This window comes from Brachyhypopomus gauderio, unplaced genomic scaffold (assembly GCF_052324685.1).
Source record: "Brachyhypopomus gauderio isolate BG-103 unplaced genomic scaffold, BGAUD_0.2 sc56, whole genome shotgun sequence".
Lineage (NCBI taxonomy): Eukaryota > Metazoa > Chordata > Actinopteri > Gymnotiformes > Hypopomidae > Brachyhypopomus > Brachyhypopomus gauderio.
Window position 1 is genome coordinate 1,138,854 of NW_027506879.1, and position 18,294 is coordinate 1,157,147.

At 42.7% G+C, this 18,294-nt stretch overlaps 1 long non-coding RNA gene across 1 annotated transcript; it reads right to left on the reverse strand.

Annotated features, from left to right (window-relative positions):
* Window positions 1-10,463: 10,463 nt before the first annotated feature.
* LOC143488844 (uncharacterized) lies at window positions 10,464-13,067 on the reverse strand. The gene is made up of 3 exons (XR_013124551.1): window positions 12,620-13,067; window positions 12,374-12,463; window positions 10,464-11,006 (listed from the first exon to the last, which is right to left on the reverse strand). It is a non-coding gene; the product is annotated as an uncharacterized LOC143488844 (long non-coding RNA).
* Window positions 13,068-18,294: the final 5,227 nt, after the last annotated feature.

Below are 18,294 nucleotides of genomic sequence, written 5' to 3' on the forward strand. Positions count from 1 at the left end.
TAAAGCTAGTTCATGCTTTGACTCTATAATAAGGTTTAGTTAAAAAGCTTCAGACTTTGGTATAATAATGTATCTAGAACATGTGGAAGCTTAAAGTAAAAATAAAGAACAAAATTAATGTAAAAATTATTAAAATTATACCAGATACATATGGTCCTAGTTTCTGCCTGGTCTTGGTCATATTTAACTATTTCTGCTCTAATCAGTGTCATGGTACAGCTCCTGACCCCTCCCCTTTGGGCGTGTGTTTATGTTGTCTACGTCTAGTCGTCTGCGTCTGTGTATCTTCGTGGGTGTGGTTGTGTCTGAGTGTTCATCCGTCTCACCTGTGGCTCGTCTCGTCAACACTCTGGGTTTATGTGGTTTGTCTATTAAATGTGCGTTCGCGCAGTGTCCCGTGCTCGTCTTTGTCAGAGTCACACATGCATTGATGTGTGATTGTTATACGTGCGCCGTCTGCACTATTTTTGTTGAATAAACGTAACGTTAGTGTGTGCAAGACTCAACTAGTCCTTCTCCCAGCGCCCAGCGTCACAATCGGGCTACATATTTGTAACTATTGGCCTCATAACAAACATACAGGATGAAATCTATACTTTACATGTTACTGTGTACCGTTCTGAGTTTAACCCTTTGTGCGGAGGCCATTTTGAGACATTTTTGAGCCATTTGTACTAGTACACTTTAACACTAGTTATCTCAAGGTGTACATATAGGAAAATTCTTTCAGCACTCAGACTGAAGTAGACAGTTGGGCCAACATATTGATTCACCTCCAAGCTTATATTTCCAAAATTTTGTTCCATTTGAGGAAGAAAATGTCAAAAAAAAATTAAAGGCAGTTTTGATTTTGGGGATGTAAATAGTGATGTAAAAAAACTTTTCACCTCACCTCTGATTCAAAATATTTTGTCAATATTTGTCTGACAAAATAAAAACTACTGAGCACATACATGTAAGTATTGAAGAGTTATACAATACCACATCTTAGATGTCCCAAGGAATGTTTATAGTGCCACACCCTGGTCCAAGACGTCAGGCCCTATACATCAAGAGCATGCAACATTTTTTTCCTAAAACAAAAAAAAACAATGTTGGACACTGTGTTTATGTGTGTGTTCATTGTCATTCGTATTACCTATCCCTCGTCTTGATAAATGTAATGTGCTGCACATGTGCTGTAACGTAATGTGCTGTGCTAATCTTGCTTTCGTTAGCATATTTAAGTATGCATATTGCCAGTGTTCTTTGTCAGTCGTTGTTTGAGTTTGTTTCGTATCCGTCACTGTGTATCATTCTGTGTTTAATAAAAGCACATTTAAAAGAACACTCTCGACTCAATATCTTGCCTCAGCCAATCCCAACGATGCTGACATTACAGAACGCCTGACTGGAGGGAGAGTGCCTGAGGTGAAACAACAAAACAAAGTGCAGGAAACCAGGCCAGAGGCGCTGTCCTGCCCCACAGCCCCCTCCGCAGTGCAGGAGGGCTCCCTGCACGCTGAGGAGAAAAGAGTGAGTGCCTTAGGTGAGAGGAGGTGAGGCCCCTCCCTGAGTTTACAGTTCATGGGAGGTTGAGGAGGTGAGGCTGAATGACCCTAGAGACTTCCTGGAAAGAGAGGATATCCACCTGGGGGATTGCCAGTATGAGTGTGAGGTCTACCCTGAAACCCCCTCCAATGATCCCTTCTACATGCAGGGGATGGGGCTCAGAGGGCAGATTGAGGAGCTCCCTCCTGAGGACTCTGAGGAGAACCCTTCCCTCTTCTGATGGGGAGATGGAGCTCAATAAAATAAAAGCACAAAAAAGCACATATAAAAGAACACTCCCCATCCTGCCTCAGCCAGTCCCACAATCCCAGAGATGCTGCCGTGCTTGTATAGTTCTTTCAGAGATGATATTCACATTACGCAGCTGTTCAGAAATCTCCAAAGCCAAGGGCTGTGTAAAGCAGTAACGGGAGCATGTCTCCGCACAGAGGAGCCTCACTGGGAAAGGAAGACAACCAGATGCTCTGACACTGGGAACACATCTTTGTTATTGATGTAAGCAAAGGTCAAACAGCCTGAAGCTTCTTCAGACATTCATGGTCTTTCTAACCCTAGCGAGAAGCATGGCTACCTGGATCCAATAGTTTTGCACCTGCTTTTGCCTTGATGAGAGAGGTTCTTCACCCCAGATCAGATCCTTGAGGACGAGCAGTCTGACAAGTTTGGCATTCCTGGTTCAGTTATCACTCGCTGTTTATCCATAAATGAATTCATTAATGAGGCTGTTTAAAATCCCTGGGTTTGATATCAAGCTGTAATATCTATCGAGAGAAATCTCCTGAAGTCTCGTGCAGCATGTTGTGAGTTATTCTGTGTGCTCTGTGTCTTTCTTTTTTCTATATTTCAGTTCAGAACTCCGCTGGGTCTTTAGTGAACACCTTGGAGGTCTTAAGTGGCCTCACATTCACCTGTCCATTCCAATGAACTAGACTTCGTGCTTTTTAGAGTTTTCATTGTAAATGTGCCTGTATTTGAACTGACTGATATACTAACAGAACAGCAACGTCTTCAGGAAAATACAACAGTGCACAGCTGCTGTATACACCCACCCACTGGGCTAATTGAAAACATTATCAGCACACGTCATTGTGCTTAATATACGCCAAGGACACACAGAATTCCCTCCACCAAAGCTATCAGACTCAATTATAAAGAGTCAGGCGGGTTTCAGCCCTGTCCTTTGTGTCATTATAGAGCAGGGGGTAGCAGAGAGGGGGGGGGTGGGGGGGGGGGGATAATAGCTCAATTAATGTAATTGCCTAGATGATAGTCTTTGATGAGCAGAATTTGTGTGTGTCTATGTGTGTAGTTGATTGTGTGTGTCTGTGTGGGTATGTGTGCATGTGGGGTTGCGTGTGTGTGTGTGTGTGTGCGTGTGTGTGCGCATTTGCGTGTGCGTCTGCGCGTGCGCACACACACGTGTGTGTGTGTGCGCGTGTGTGCGCGTGTGTGTTTGTGTGTGCGTGTGCATTTGCTTGTGCGTCTGCAAGTGCATGTGTGTGTGCGTGCGCACACGTGTGTGTGTGTGTGTGTGTGTGTGTGTGCGCATGTGTTCCAGAAGTAGGTTGAATGTACGTCTAGATATGAAGAAAAAGTCCTGATTGTTCTCAGAGATCAATTTGCTTCCACACAGTAATTGGTCAGTTATGAGAGGAATCCGCGTTTTCCACGTAACAAGACCAGCGGATCCAACATGCACGAGATGTAAGAACATCCCATCTTATCATTTAATCAAACGAATCAACCATGAAATGTTTCTACAGCTGTTATAACATATGGTTCTATCTTCGTAATAAACTAGACAAGTTGGCAACAAACAAATCATTAAGGCTGAAAAGTTGTGTGGCATAAATCACATGATCAGTTTGTCCATGCTGAACTACTCAAGTTAATGTAGCTTATACTACTTGATTTCTCCACGAAAAACATCTTTTTATCCAAAGAAAACAGAACAGTTGGATATCTACAGCTTTGTCGTAGATTTGAAATAGCTCTGTTAAGACTTCCTGTCTTAAATAATTGATTTCCAGATTTCTGAGCTCCTGTTGTTACAGGATGAAGGCGAAAGCAGGATGTAATCACAAACACAAACGAAGCACAATGGGAGGAAAACAAACAGTGCAACTGATATTGAGACAAGCAACAGAGCACCACCCTGATAAAGATCAGGGTAGCCAACTCTCACGCAATGAACGTAAGACACGAATTTGACCGTCTTCACACGCTCTCACGCCACACTAAATATCTAGTTTATTTACCTCTGATCTACATCTATGATTCAATGAGTTAATAGTTCTCTCTGGCACCAACCACCGGCGATCGATCGATCGCGATATAATACTTAATTTGTGTCCATTACACCGCCCCGGTAACAATTTACGTTCGCCCCCAAGTCAACAACTTACGTTCGCCACCCACTCGCCCCCCACCCGGTCAACAAATTACACTCGCCACCCCCTCCAGGTTCAAATCTCACTCCAAGCGATCTTGAAAAGTTGGCAACCCTGAAAGACACACAGGGCAGGAGGAGAAGTGAAACATACGCGCAGGTCGCTCAGCCGCAAATGAGACACAGATGAATTTGGCAAATTAACAAATCAAGAGTGAAGGGCAGAGAAAACCTGCCTGTCCAGAGAAACCAAAACCTGTCCACATTGTCGCCATCACCCTGGACACAGGATGAAAACAAGAACAAAAAGAAGCACATAGCAAACTGCCAATGAGGGGAAGCCATGACAGTGGTGTGGGAGAATGTTTGTGTGTACACATGCAAAACCCGCACTAGGCTATGAAGCTAAATTACCCCCCACAGTGATCTGGACTTACCTAAAACTGGGTGTTTGCTGTGTAAAAGTGAAACTAATAATAGTGATCTCATCAGGTAGAAATTTTGCAGTTGAGAAAGGTCTGGTTAAAGTAACCTTGCAAATATCGAAGCTGGTGGTTTTCAAGATGCTTTGCTGAAGGTCGTGGAATGATTCATTAAGATGTTTCAATCAAATGCTGATTTTAATGTTTCCCAAATCACAGTCCCCAGAGAGAGACGCATTGTTAATCACCCACTTGGATTCCATTCGAACACATTCCATGTCAGACGCCAGAAGTCCAACTTCTTTTTTTTATTTATTTTTTTTAATGGCCCACCTCCACCCCCCCATCTTTGGAGGACAACTTTGTTTTTATGTACAGTTCAAATGACAATTATAACAATTATAACAATATGCAAAGTGATAATTATTGGGGTTAGGTGGACCAAGAAAAGAGGGGGAGAGAAAGAATAAAAAGGGAAAAGACAGAAGGGCAGGGGAAATAAATAAATAAATAATAAGAATAATTATATAAAAAAAAAAAAAAACCCCAACCAGCTCGAATGACCACAGCAAAGTAAAGCAGAAAGTGTACCAAAGACATTTAGCACAAATGACGTGATGTGTGAGTGTGTGTTTATGTGTAACCTAGTTGTGCAACATAGGATAAATGTACGGAATGTACTTACCAGCAAGGATAGAAAGCTGAGACAACATTCCCCAGAGGCCAGAGGCAGGCAGAGAAAGACCTGGGAATCCCACCCGCCATCGGCCCCCCCAGGAGCTGTGGAGCCCCAGGGCAGCACTTCCCAGTGACCCTCGCATGCCCGCCCCCACAGGCGGGAGAGTGAGAACCCCGGACAGCGCCCCCACAGCCAAGGAGTGCAGGTCCAGGGGAACCAGATGAACCAGAGCCTACCCCCAAATGTGCCCACACCCCAATATATACACACATACCCATATATTCCCCCCAACATGTACTCATTCACCTACCTGTATAAAAAGATAGGACAAAGACACACATACCTCCAAACCAACACACCCTCCGCGGCGGGGGCAAATGGCTGGACCAGCAAGGATCGCGCCTGCGATCCCCCCCCCGCCCCGGCAGGGAGCAGGAAACGGGTGAAGGAAGGCCTTCCCACCCCTCCACCTCCAGTGCTGTGTTGTGTGTAGGTGTTGGTGTATATGCACGTGTGGTAGTGTGTGATACTATGGTGCAGTTAAAATTGAGGGGACAGGTGCTGGGACAGACGTGGTCAAAGCCCTGGCCCACTGGCCAGTGTTCGTCCACACCGTCCCCTCAAAGGCCCTCAATGTCTAAAGTGCAGTAAAAACTGAGGGACAGACAGTGGTGAGGAGACGGGTGAACCATGGCAGCAGGCCCACCTCGTCAACCTCTGGTTACACGCCTGGCCCCCAGGATCCTAAATGTACAAGGACTGTGTGTGCGTGTGTGTGTGTGTGTGTATGTGTGGGGGGTGGGTGGGTGGAAATGCGTAGGTCCAGAGGAAATGGTCCTCTGGAAGAGGAGAGCCAGCTTGCTAACTGGCTCATTGAGCACCGAGCTTCACTGCCCCACCGACTCGAGGAGACCGGGTGGGCAGCTCCCTCCGTCACCGCATCCAAGCCCAGATCCCCACCGCCCCCACCACAGAGAACAGCCGGTCTGGACATCCACATACACCTAAACACATATTCTCTATCGCATTCGTATACACCCACACATTCATCTCTTATATATATCTCCACCCATATATACACCCACACACCTTGTCCCATATACACAACACACCTATGTAAGCACCCACAGCCATACCAATCGCACATCAAACGACAGCAGACATCCACAGGATTGAAGACAAGCTGGTCTGAGTCCGGAACCCAGCGTCCCGGACCCGCCCCAGATACCCCCGACAGCCACCGCCCCACCCCACCAGCCAGGCCCCCCAGAGCCCCAAGGCCCAGACCCGACGCCCCAACACAAGGCCGACCGACCCCCCCCCCCCCCCCCCCCCCCCCCAGCGGTGCGCCCGCAGCGGCACAGGCCACCCCGTGCGGGCAGGGCCCCAGCACGGGGTCGGGTGGCCCCAGGCAGGGGAGGCCAGCCACTCCCCTTGGGGCCAGCACCTGCTCCCCCCACACCCCCGGCCCCGCACCCCAGAGCCCAGAGGCAGCACCATCCAAGGATCCCCCCACCGCCCGCCAGGACAAACACACAAACATCCCAGGTCGGCAGCCCCGCCCCCCAGCCCAGAAAGTGGCCGGCACGAGCAGTCCCCCCGGAGTCGACCCCCAGCCACCAACCGGCCACCAGGGAGCTGAGGCCCCAGCCAGCCTCCCCGACTAGCTAATGGAACTGATCAGTGGGAACCAAAGAGAATTGAATTCCTCCAACTGGTCTTTAGAGGAAGCAGACATTCTCTCCAGACAGATGTGATCGAGTAATACATTTTTGTAATGAGTAATATGCAGGTCCTTTTTTGCTTTCCAATTGATAAGAATGGTTTTCTTGGCGATGCATAGAGCAGTGAGAACTATGTGTGATGAGTTTGCCTCCATAGCCAATTCACTGACGTCTCCTAGGATGCACAGTCTGGGTGAAGTTGGGATGCAGCATTTAAACCACGTGGACAATTCTACACATACCTTCTGCCAGAATTCCTGAACAGGCCTACAGTCCCATATAGCATGCATATAGTGATCAATTATATTGGCTGTACAGTGGGTGCATATGTTTGATTGTGCTAGGCCCATTTGGAACATCCTTTGTCCTGTATAGTGTGTTCTATGAAGGACTTTGTATTGTATAAGTTGTAAGTTGGGGCTTTTACTTATTTTGAAAATATTTGTGCATACGTCTGTCCAAAAATGTTGATCTGGATTAATAGATAGATCTCGTTCCCATTTGGCTATTGGAAGGGATATTGAATCATCAAATTTTAACAATCATTTATACAGTTTTGATAATAATTTAGGAGTATCTAGATTTAAAAATTCAGTTACCCATACTGATATTTCTAAATTCAGTTGATTGCGGTTAAATCTCTGTTGAATGATGGATTTTAATTGTTGATATTCAAGAAATCTACTGTTATTTATACCATACTCTGATATAAGTTCCTGAAATGTGACAGTTTCCATTTTTAATAATATGTTCTAAATTTTTTATTACCTTATCATGCCATGATGTGAAATGTAATACTTTCTTGTTCTGACAGATGTCTGGATTGTTCCAAATGGGTGTTAGTTTGCATGGGATGAGTGGAGACCGAGTTAATTTAAGGAATTCCCACTAGGCTGTCAGTGAAGTATTTATACTGAGGCTTTTAAAACAGTCCTGACGCTTAATATTAGGGCTAATGTAAGGGAGGTCTGAGAGTTTTAATTTCCCGCAGAATGCTTGTTCTAGGTCCAACCATGGGCTGTCTATTAAGTCGTATTTGTTCCATTTTTAAATGTACTGTAATCTATTGGCTAAGAAATATTGATAAAAATTTGGTAGTTCTAAGCCACCATTGAGTTTTGGCTTTTGCAAGGTTTTCAGGCTTATTCTTGATGGCTTGTTTTTCCATAGGAATTTTGAGATGTTTGAGTCTAAGGATTTAAACCAAGCGGCAGAGGGTTTATTTGGGATTAGTAAGAATAAATAATTGACTTTGGGTAGAACCATCATTTTAATGGTAGCGACTCTCCCCATGAGTGATATAGGTAAAGCGTTCCAGCATGTGAGATCATCTTCTATTGTTTTTAATAGAGGGATATGATTTAACTGCACTAATTCTAAAAGTTTAGCAGAGACATGTATGCCTAAATATCTAATATTACCTGATTGTAGTGGAGTGGTGGTCATGTTCTGGAAACTACAATTTATAGGCAAAACTGTTGACTTACCCCAGTTGATGGAGTATTCTGTTATAGAAGAGAAGCTGTCTATAAGTTTGATTGTATTTGGAAGAGAAGCTTGTGTGTTCTGCAGGAAAAGTAATACATCATCTGCGTAAAGACTTATCTTATGGTTTGTGGTTCCTGTGTTAATTCCTGTAATACTTGCATTTTGTCGAATTGCTGCTGCTAATGGCTCAATGAAGAGAATGAAAAGTGAGGGTGATAGTGGGCAGCCCTGCCTGGTGCCCCTCTGTAGAGTGAAGCTTTGTGAGGTGACATCGTTCGTCCTAACTCGTGCATTGGGAGAGCTATGTAGGGTTTTGATCCAGTTTATGAAGGATGAGCCAAATCCAAATTTGTGTAGAACTGCTAATAAATATTTCCAGTTTACCCGGTCAAATGCTTTTTCTGCATCTGAAAATACAATAGTAGTCTCTATTTTGTTAATTGTGCAGTAGTCTATTATGTTTATTAGTCTGCGTGTATTGTTGGCCGATTGTCTACCCTTGATAAAACCTGTTTGGTCTGGATGTATTATAAGTGGGGTGATTTTCTCTAATCTTCTGGCAAGTGCTTTGCAAATAATTTTAAGATCTACGTTTATGAGTGAAATGGGGCGATAGCTGGAAGGAAGTGTAGGGTGTCACGCTTGGCTCCGCCCTCCTCCTGTCCGCCACACCTTCTTTGTAATTATCCTGCCGTTATTTGCCTTCTCACCTGTTTTTGTTTGTTTCATTATTGTCTGGTATTTAGTTCCTGGTTTTCTGTGTTCTCATCGTGGGTTATTGTGTGTGTTTGTTACCTGGTGGTTTAGTTCTTGTTAGTCTGATTGTTAGCTCTAGTTTCATGTTTAAAAGCCTTGTAAGTATTTGTATTGGTTAGTCTTGTCTCCTTGTATGTTTCAGCTTTAGTTACTCCTAGTCGTGCAGTCTCTGTTCATTCTTAGTTTATCCTGGTGTTTGCTTTGTGATCTGTTACGTTGTCTTACTCTGCCGGTCTTCTTGTCATTTAGTCTAAGCTTCTGTGTTTTGTATTCAAGTTCCCGATGGTTTTCCCCCGTGTTTATGTATTAGTGGTCTAGCGTTTTTGGTCGTTGTGGTTTTGTATCTCTTGTTTACTTTAGTCTCTGCTGTGTTTCATTGTACCTTGTATTATTTCAGAATTCTTATTTACATAAACGTATTTTCCTTTCATAGTCGCTGTGGTTCGTTATATTCATTCGTTCGTGTTTCAGTTTAGAGTTTGGTATGCCTCGTAAGTCGCGCACTCTCCGTGTGGGTGCGGTTTCTTTAAAGGAGACTAGCTCCGCCAAGGTAGCGGTCCACTCTTCACCGCAAATGTGTCCAACCCCGACTCCCACCGCATTACATAATAACCCACCTACTAAGGACACAGCGAGAGAGTGTTGTGAGACAGAACTACCTGAACCACATGTGCCTGACAATTCCTGGTTGACTTCGTTTCCGGTGGATCTTAAGTACAGGCTACAAAATGGCATACCTTTTGATCTACCTTCGTTAATCTGTCCACCCCATGAGTTTAATGGGGAGGGACCCCTGGAGGGATTTATCCTCCAAAGTAGATTATTTTTTTCGGTAACACTTTCTATGAATCTGGTATCTATAATGCATTATAAGGGCATTTATAAACACCTATAAAGCATTCATAAGGCTTTATAATGTTTGACATAAGCATTTGTAACTGTCCATAAGTGTTCATAATTACACACATAACATGTTATAAGACTATATTATAAGGCTTTATAGCACTATAATGCTATTAAGTGCTATAATCCCCTATAATATATGTATGTTCCTGTTCTCTTGAATGTTGGTGAAACCAGCATCATAAAGCTTAATAACAAATGCTTTGTTTATTCTCATAATTCTTTATAAAGATCTACTGTGATTACCCTATTTTCACTGGCATACTCTATAATGTTCATCAGTATATTTAAAATAAAAATGACTTTGTAAGTGCACATAACATTTAATGAACATTTATAAGCACTCCTTACAGACTGTAGGTAAAGTGATGTTATTGATCAGCTCTATATTAACTTCTAACTACTTATGAATCACTATAAGTGCTCTTCACAGACTTTAAGTAAAGTAGGATTGCCATATGTATAAGAATGCCTAAACAGAGGACATTGACTAAATCTTTGGACATTGAACATGGGTTTATTTGTTGTCAAATGTACAGTTAATAAAAAAACAGCATGTATGTATAAATATGCAACTTTGATAAAGCAACTTATAAAACATACTACATGCCAATATCAATACATATAAATATACAATTTCTCTACATTTTATTTTATCAGTAACAAAACTAGACAGACATGAGATGTTCAGTGCTGCAAAATTCAGAATGCTTATCAAAACTATTTCATTAACATTGACTTTTATACCATGTTCCCACTCTATAATCTTTAGGTATTCTTTCAGAAGTTTTGTGTTTCGGTTTGCTCAGTGTCGCCACACATCAACCTTGAATTTTTGCCAAGCCCGCTCCAGGTGCTGGGTGTGGGCCCTGGTAAGTGGACGTACAAAATGTCTCTTGTACTGTATGGTGATCATCAGTAATATTACTGGTTCCTCTTCTCACGTAGCGCCTCACAATAGGTAGCAGCTGCTCACTTGACCTGCTGGAGACGATTTTCAGTATGGGCTTCCTGGTGGTAGCACTCACTTCCAGAATTCCTAGCACCCACTTCTTGCTCCGTCGCCAGACAGAGCCTACACGTCCACGGTTATACTTTAAAAAGTATGGAAAATAATTTATAAAAATGAGGAACCTTTGAACAAAGGATAAATATTAATGGTGTCAACTGAGTAAAAAATAATCTGATTAACAACATTCTGATATTAATCACTGTTAATCACACCTGTTCTTTTTAAGACTTAAGCTTTTATAGTGGATATTTAAATGTATAGCAAATGTATTAATGTACAGCTGCTTTGTGTCAACCTCAGTTGTAAAAAGTACTATACAAATAAATTTGACGTGACTTCACTCACTTCAACATTTTAATATAAATTTCTATATATATTTTTATTGCATTTGGCAGACATTTATGACACATTCAGTTATCAATAATAACTATTATTTAAACATCCTTTTATGGATCTCATACTTGTGCTAATTTAATGCAATATTGTTTACTAACTGAAGTAATTTAATTAGAAAGCAAATGAAAATGTGTTCTGTGCCCATAAGGTTATTGCACATTTTATGCATTTAAAAAAATATTACTCAGCAAATAAACAGTACTTGTGCACCAAAATAAGATATTCACTGTCTCGCCACTTCATTATGTCCACCTCCTTGTTTCTACACTCACTGTCCTGGTATCACCTTCATGTATCATATAGGAGCACTTTGTAGTTTAGTTACAGACTGTAGTACATCTGTTTCTATGTATACTTTATTCATCATTCATCACAGACCAGTATTATATGGGTGGATCATTCTCAGCACTGTAGTGATGCTGACATGGTGGTGTGTTAGGGTGTGAGTGGATCAGAAGACACAGCAGTGCTGAACTGAGAATCGTCCACCAACCAAAAATGTCCAAACAGCATTCTGTGGGCAGCATCCTGTGACCACTGATGAAAGACCAGCAGCAGATGAGCTATCATCTCTGACTCTGACAAGCAAGGTAAAAGTGTTTAGAGTGAACTTTGAGTGGATACAGTTTTTAAATATTCCAGCAGCACTGATATATCTGATCCATTGGGCCATGTGGGGGTCCTGAACATTGATCAACAAGGTAATACAGAAAATCAGATGTACAGTCTATAATTGTACATCTAAAAAGTACACCTATACAATAAGCAGAACTAATGAAATAGACACTGAGTGTAGAAACAAGGAGGTGTACACACAAGGTGGGTATAACTACATTCTTTGTAGAATTTACTTTCATCTATCATCACAAAATGGTGTGGGCCACCAACACGCAGTCTTCCACGCTGACGAAGTTTTGTCATCCCTGAGATGCACACTTTGAGCACAGACATGTTGCCATGGTAAGAACATTGTTATTATTACTACTTAATTCAACTTTAATTGGAAAATCATTTGAAGTGAGTTTAAACACTACAGGACTGTAACATTCTTACTTTTCTCAGTGTGGATGTCATCTTGGTGAGAGTTCTGCTACTGCCTGCAACTCCATCCTCAATAAGATCCATCTGTCTCAGTCTCAGTCCCTGAGAAAATCTTTACATTTTATATTCTGTAATTTGTAGCCATACTGTTATTATAGCTGCTGTTCATTAGTATTAATAGTCAAATAATTTCTTAGTGACCCTTAAATTACAAAATATATTTTCTATATTTTATACAAAGGAAATACAATAGCTTACCTGTAGATGAACTCTATGTGCTGTAGAAGAGATAACCGGGAACGAAAAAACATAGACCCTTTCGGACAGAAGAGGTAACATCGGTACGATGATGCGCATTTCTTGTGCAGCACCTAGCAATATTTGTTTGGACAACCAAAGCAACAAATCTTATGTGAAGTAGTTTACACTGAATGCAACACACTACAACGCATTTAACGTCCATGTTTTAAAAACAACCATCAAAATCTCACCATTGATATCCGTCTCCCTGGGACCGTTTGTGTAATTTCATTTTTTTTCTTGCATGAGTTGCATCTCATTGCTCTGCGCAAAATCTCTTTTTTCTGCATCCATCGCACAATTTTGCATCTGCTTCGAAGGTTATCCTGTCCTCGTAACAACCCAAGAATTTTTCTTTTAATTAATGACATCTTCCAAGCCACTATGAGCTGTTCAGAAAACCTGTTCAAATTTTATCTATTCGGAAATCGCTCCGTTCCCGCGTTTGACCTGGACGATCTGGAGTCACGTGATACAGCGCCGTACTGTACAGAGTAATTTTAGACAGGGAGAGTAAAGAAGAGCTTTTCCCTGCTACAAAGAGGTATGTCAAGGTAACGATGTTACCTCGTTAACACCATAACGATGTTTGGCATTTTATTGTGGCATGTAAACTATGTAAACGTAAAAATCTTGTTCTTTAATCTTACCTGTAGCAGAGTAAACATTAGCAGCTGTAAGTGCTAGTTCATTAGCATACACCATTGCGCTGCTAGTTCAACGATTAGCATAGCCAGAACGCACTGATCCTTAGCTAGGCAGATAGCAATAGGTAGCATAACTTTGGTTAGTTGAATACATGGAAATGTAGCTGTCTATAAAATAGACCAACACAACATGCATGGAAATGTATTTAAATATGGAACAACCGAAACAGCCGTTTTATTAGCTACTAATTGCAGTTTAGTGTTACCTTATGATTTAACTTTATTCTCCTAGATGGATAATCGTGGACGGAATCAAAAAAGCCTATCTCCAAAACATGTGATGCAAAGTCATGTACTTCTGACGTGACTTCAAGCAAAGGATCTGGTATTCAGTCACCAGAACCAGTGGGAACACTGGTTGGCCAAAAAGCACAAATGGGGCATACTCGGAAACTGCTCCATGATGTTAGAAAACGGTATAAAAGTCAATGTTAATGAAATCGTTTTGATCAGCATTCTAAATTTTGCAGCACTGAACACCTGATGGCTGTCTAGCTTTTTTACTGATAAAATAAAATGCAGAGAAATTGTATATTTATATGTATTGATATTGGCATGTAGTATGTTTTATAAGTTGCTTTATCAAAGTTGCATCTTTATTCATACATGCTGTTTTTTTTTATTAACTATGTACATTTGACAAAAAATAAACCCATGTTCAATGCCCAAACTTGTGATTCCTGTACTCCTTTGTTTAGGCATTCTTATACATATGGCAATCCTACTTTACTTAAAGTCTGTGAAGAGCACTTATAGTGATTCATAAGTAGTTAGAAGTTAATATAGAGCTGATCAATAACATCACTTTACCTACAGTCTGTAAGGAGTGCTTATAAATGTTCATTAAATGTTATGTGCACTTACAAAGTCATTTTTATTTTAAATATACTGATGAACATTATAGAGTATGCCAGTGAAAATGGGGTTATCACAGTAGATCTTTATAAAGAATTATGAGAATAAACAAAGCATTTGTTATTAAGCTTTATGATGCTGGTTTCACCAACATTCAAGAGAACAGGAACATACATATATTATAGGGGATTATAGCACTTAATAACATTATAGTGCTATAAAGCCTTATAATATAGTCTTATAACATGTTATGTGTGTAATTATGAACACTTATGTACAGTTACAAATGCTTATGTCAAACATTATAAAGCCTTATGAATGCTTTATATATGTTTATAAATGCCCTTATAATGCATTATAGATACCTTTTTTTCTTCTCTCCTTTGCCCAGAGCCACCCGAGTTTATTAAGGTCAGGTTTTTGTTGCAGTATCTGGAGGGTCGGGCTCTGCAATGGGCGGACCTGCTCATGACTCACCGAGCCAAAGAGATGAGCACTGTGGAGGGATTTTTTGAACTGCTCCGAGCTCGGTTCAGCAAATATAATGCCACGCATTGGAACCATGCTTGGTCCGACCCTGTTGCAGCAGCCGCAGCAGCTGCCTCTCCAGACCCTGTAGCAGCCGCAGCAGCTGCCTCTCCAGACCCTGTAGCAGCCGCAGCAGCTGCCTCTCCAGACCCTGTAGCAGCCGCAGCAGCTGCCTCTCCAGACCCTGTAGCAGCCGCAATGCCTCCCGAGACCCGTCCTCGGTCTGCGCTAAAGCTCTCAGACATACCTGGTCTACCTCCGCTCATTCCTCTGGCCGCACCCCTGGAGACCCCTAGGAGATTTTTGGGGGGGAGTGGTGGCCACACTCCTCAGGAGGGGTCAGCACCCGTGCCCGAGGCCCAGGAGAGGCCAGCACCTGTGCCAGCGCCCCGGAGGGGGTCGCCGCCACCTGTGCCAGCGCCCCGGAGGGGGTCGCCGCCGCCCGTGCCAGCGCCCCGGAGGGGGTCGCCTATGCCAGTTCCCGTGCCAGCGCCCCGGAGGGGGTCGCCAATGCCGATTCCAGCGCCGCCTGTGCCAGCGCCCCGGAGGGGGTCGCCTACGCCGATGCCAGCGCCGCCTGTGCCAGCGCCCCGGAGGGGGTCGCCTACGCCAGTTCCAGCGCCGCCAGTTCCAGCGCCCCAGAGGGGGTCGTCCCCTGTTCCAGTGCCCCAGAGGGGGTTGTCGCCACCATCTGCTTCCACACTCCCCAGCGTCTTGCCGGTCCCATGGCACCCGAGGGCCTGTCAGCCAGCTCCTCCTGTCCCCGTTGTGGACCAGCCGACTTTTCCTGTCCCCACGAGCCGCCAGCAATATGTTGGAGTACCGGACACCCACATGCTGCCTGTGCAGGCTCCTGCGAGCCAAGGGAGCTCTCCGTGGGTCACACAGACTACCTGGCCTGCCCCGCAGGCCATTCGGTCGCCATCTAGGACTGGCACAGTTGGTGGTTCTCAGGGTATCCCTGGTGTCATCACAGGAACACATACTGCCTCGGTGTCTAAGACTTTGAATGTCCCTACTGTATGTGATGTACTCACTGCCATGTCCTCCAGAGGTATGCTGCTGTTCCCTGCTCTGGTTCCAGGTTTTGTGTTGGTCCCTGTTAATGTACCAGTGTCTCTTTCTGTTCCTGTTTCGTTGCCCCAGTCTTGTTGTATTTCAGTCCCAAGTCTAGTAAGTTTCTTTGTACCTGTTCATGTGTCTGTGATCTTGCTCATTCTTGCCTCTGTTATTGGTTCATTTGTATCTGGTCTGTTTAGATTTTCTATGCCTGTGTGACTGTTCTTGGGTTTTTTTTTTTTTTTTTTTTTTTCTTGTGTGGGGTTTTGGTTTGCGCGCCCCGGAATTGCGCGCTTGGGGGGGAGTACTGTCACGCTTGGCTCCGCCCTCCTCCTGTCCGCCACACCTTCTTTGTAATTATCCTGCCGTTATTTGCCTTCTCACCTGTTTCTTGTTTGTTTCATTATTGTCTGGTATTTAGTTCCTGGTTTTCTGTGTTCTCATCGTGGGTTATTGTGTGTGTTTGTTACCTGGTGGTTTAGTTCTTGTTAGTCTGATTGTTAGCTCTAGTTTCATGTTTAAAAGCCTTGTAAGTATTTGTATTGGTTAGTCTTGTCTCCTTGTATGTTTCAGCTTTAGTTACTCCTAGTCGTGCAGTCTCTGTTCATTCTTAGTTTATCCTGGTGTTTGCTTTGTGATCTGTTACATTGTCTTACTCTGCCGGTCTTCGTGTCATTTAGTCTAAGCTTCTGTGTTTTGTATTCAAGTTCCCGATGGTTTTCCCCCGTGTTTATGTATTAGTGGTCTAGCGTTTTTGGTCGTTGTGGTTTTGTATCTCTTGTTTACTTTAGTCTCTGCTGTGTTTCATTGTACCTTGTATTATTTCAGAATTCTTATTTACATAAACGTATTTTCCTTTCATAGTCGCTGTGGTTCGTTATATTCATTCGTTCGTGTTTCAGTTTAGAGTTTGGTATGCCTCGTAAGTCGCGCACTCTCCGTGTGGGTGCGGTTTCTTTAAAGGAGACTAGCTCCGCCAAGGTAGCGGTCCACTCTTCACCGCAAATGTGTCCAACCCCGACTCCCACCGCGTTACATAGGGTCTTTGCCTGGCTTTAGAAGTACACTAATGTTAGCAGAATTCATGTCTGGGGACAGTACGTGATCATTTTGAATTTGAGTGACCATTCTAAAAAAGGTTGGTTCTAGCACAGACCATAATTCTTTGTAGAACTCTACAGGAAATCCATCTGGTCCTGGAGCTTTGTTATTTGGTAGCTGCTGTAGGGCTTCATGTAATTCGGGCAGAGCAAGTGGTGAATCTAGTGCAACAACTTGTTCGTTTTCCAGTTTTGGGAGATTTATATTATTAATAAATTCTTCAATAGCTGAATCAGATGGACTAATCTGTGATGTAAATAAAGCTTTATAAAACTCGTTAAAAGCTTTATTTATTTGTTGTGGGTCGTGAATAATGCTACCTGTTGAGTTCTTAATAGAGGAGATAGTTGTTTTTTCCTTATTAAGCTTTAACTGATTAGCAAGGAATTTTCCAGATTTATTGCCATGTTCAAAATTTTGCCAACGCAGTCTTTGCAGTAAAAATTGTGTCTTTTTATCTATTATTTCATTTAATTCCAGTTTGAGTTTCCTCAGCTTGTCCAGTGTGTGTTCTTGAGGTGAAGCAGCATGGGCAGCTTCTAAAGATTTTATTTTTTCTTCCAATTCTAATACCTGTGTTTTTTCTGTCTTTTTCTTGTGTGCAGTAGGATATTATTTTCCCCCGCATTACTGCCTTCCCTGCTTCCCAAAGAACACACGGTGAGGTTCCTGGCAGATCGTTATATTCTAAATATGTTGCCCATTCTTTTTTGAAGTAATTAATGAAATCTTGTTCTTTAAGTAATGATGTATTTAATCTCCAGTTCCTAGTTGCTGGTGTGGTTCTTTTCTGTGTCAAAGAGAGAGAGACCGGTGCATGGTCACTGATAGTGATAGGATGAATATGGGTGTCTGTGACATCTGTCATAATAGAATTGCTAACTAAGAAGTTGTCTAAATGAGAATGTGAATGGTGTACTGTCGAAAAGAAGGTGTAAACCCTGAGAGTGGGGTGGTGTGAACGCCACACATCAGAGAGCCCCAAATCGTTCATATATTGTTTTAGGGTGTCTGCAGACTGCCAGTTCCTTTGACTCACTGCTGTACTGAGCCTGTCGATATCTGGATCAAGTACCAAGTTGAAGTCTCCTCCTATTATTAGTTTGGTGTCAGAGTGATCAGAGAGTGTCGTCATTTGGTCCATATATGTTAGCAAAACATAAACGCATATTTAGAATGGACAGGTTAAGTATTATGTATCTACCATCTGGATCTGTTATATTGTTGCTAATGGAAAAGCTTATCCTTTTGGTAATTAATATGGCCACCCCCCTTTGTTTTGAGTTGTAACAGGCTGAGTACAGGTGTGGAAACTGAGGACAGGTCAGTGTGTATGTAGGTGTTTTGGACATATGTGTTTCCTGTAGAAAGACAATATCTGCT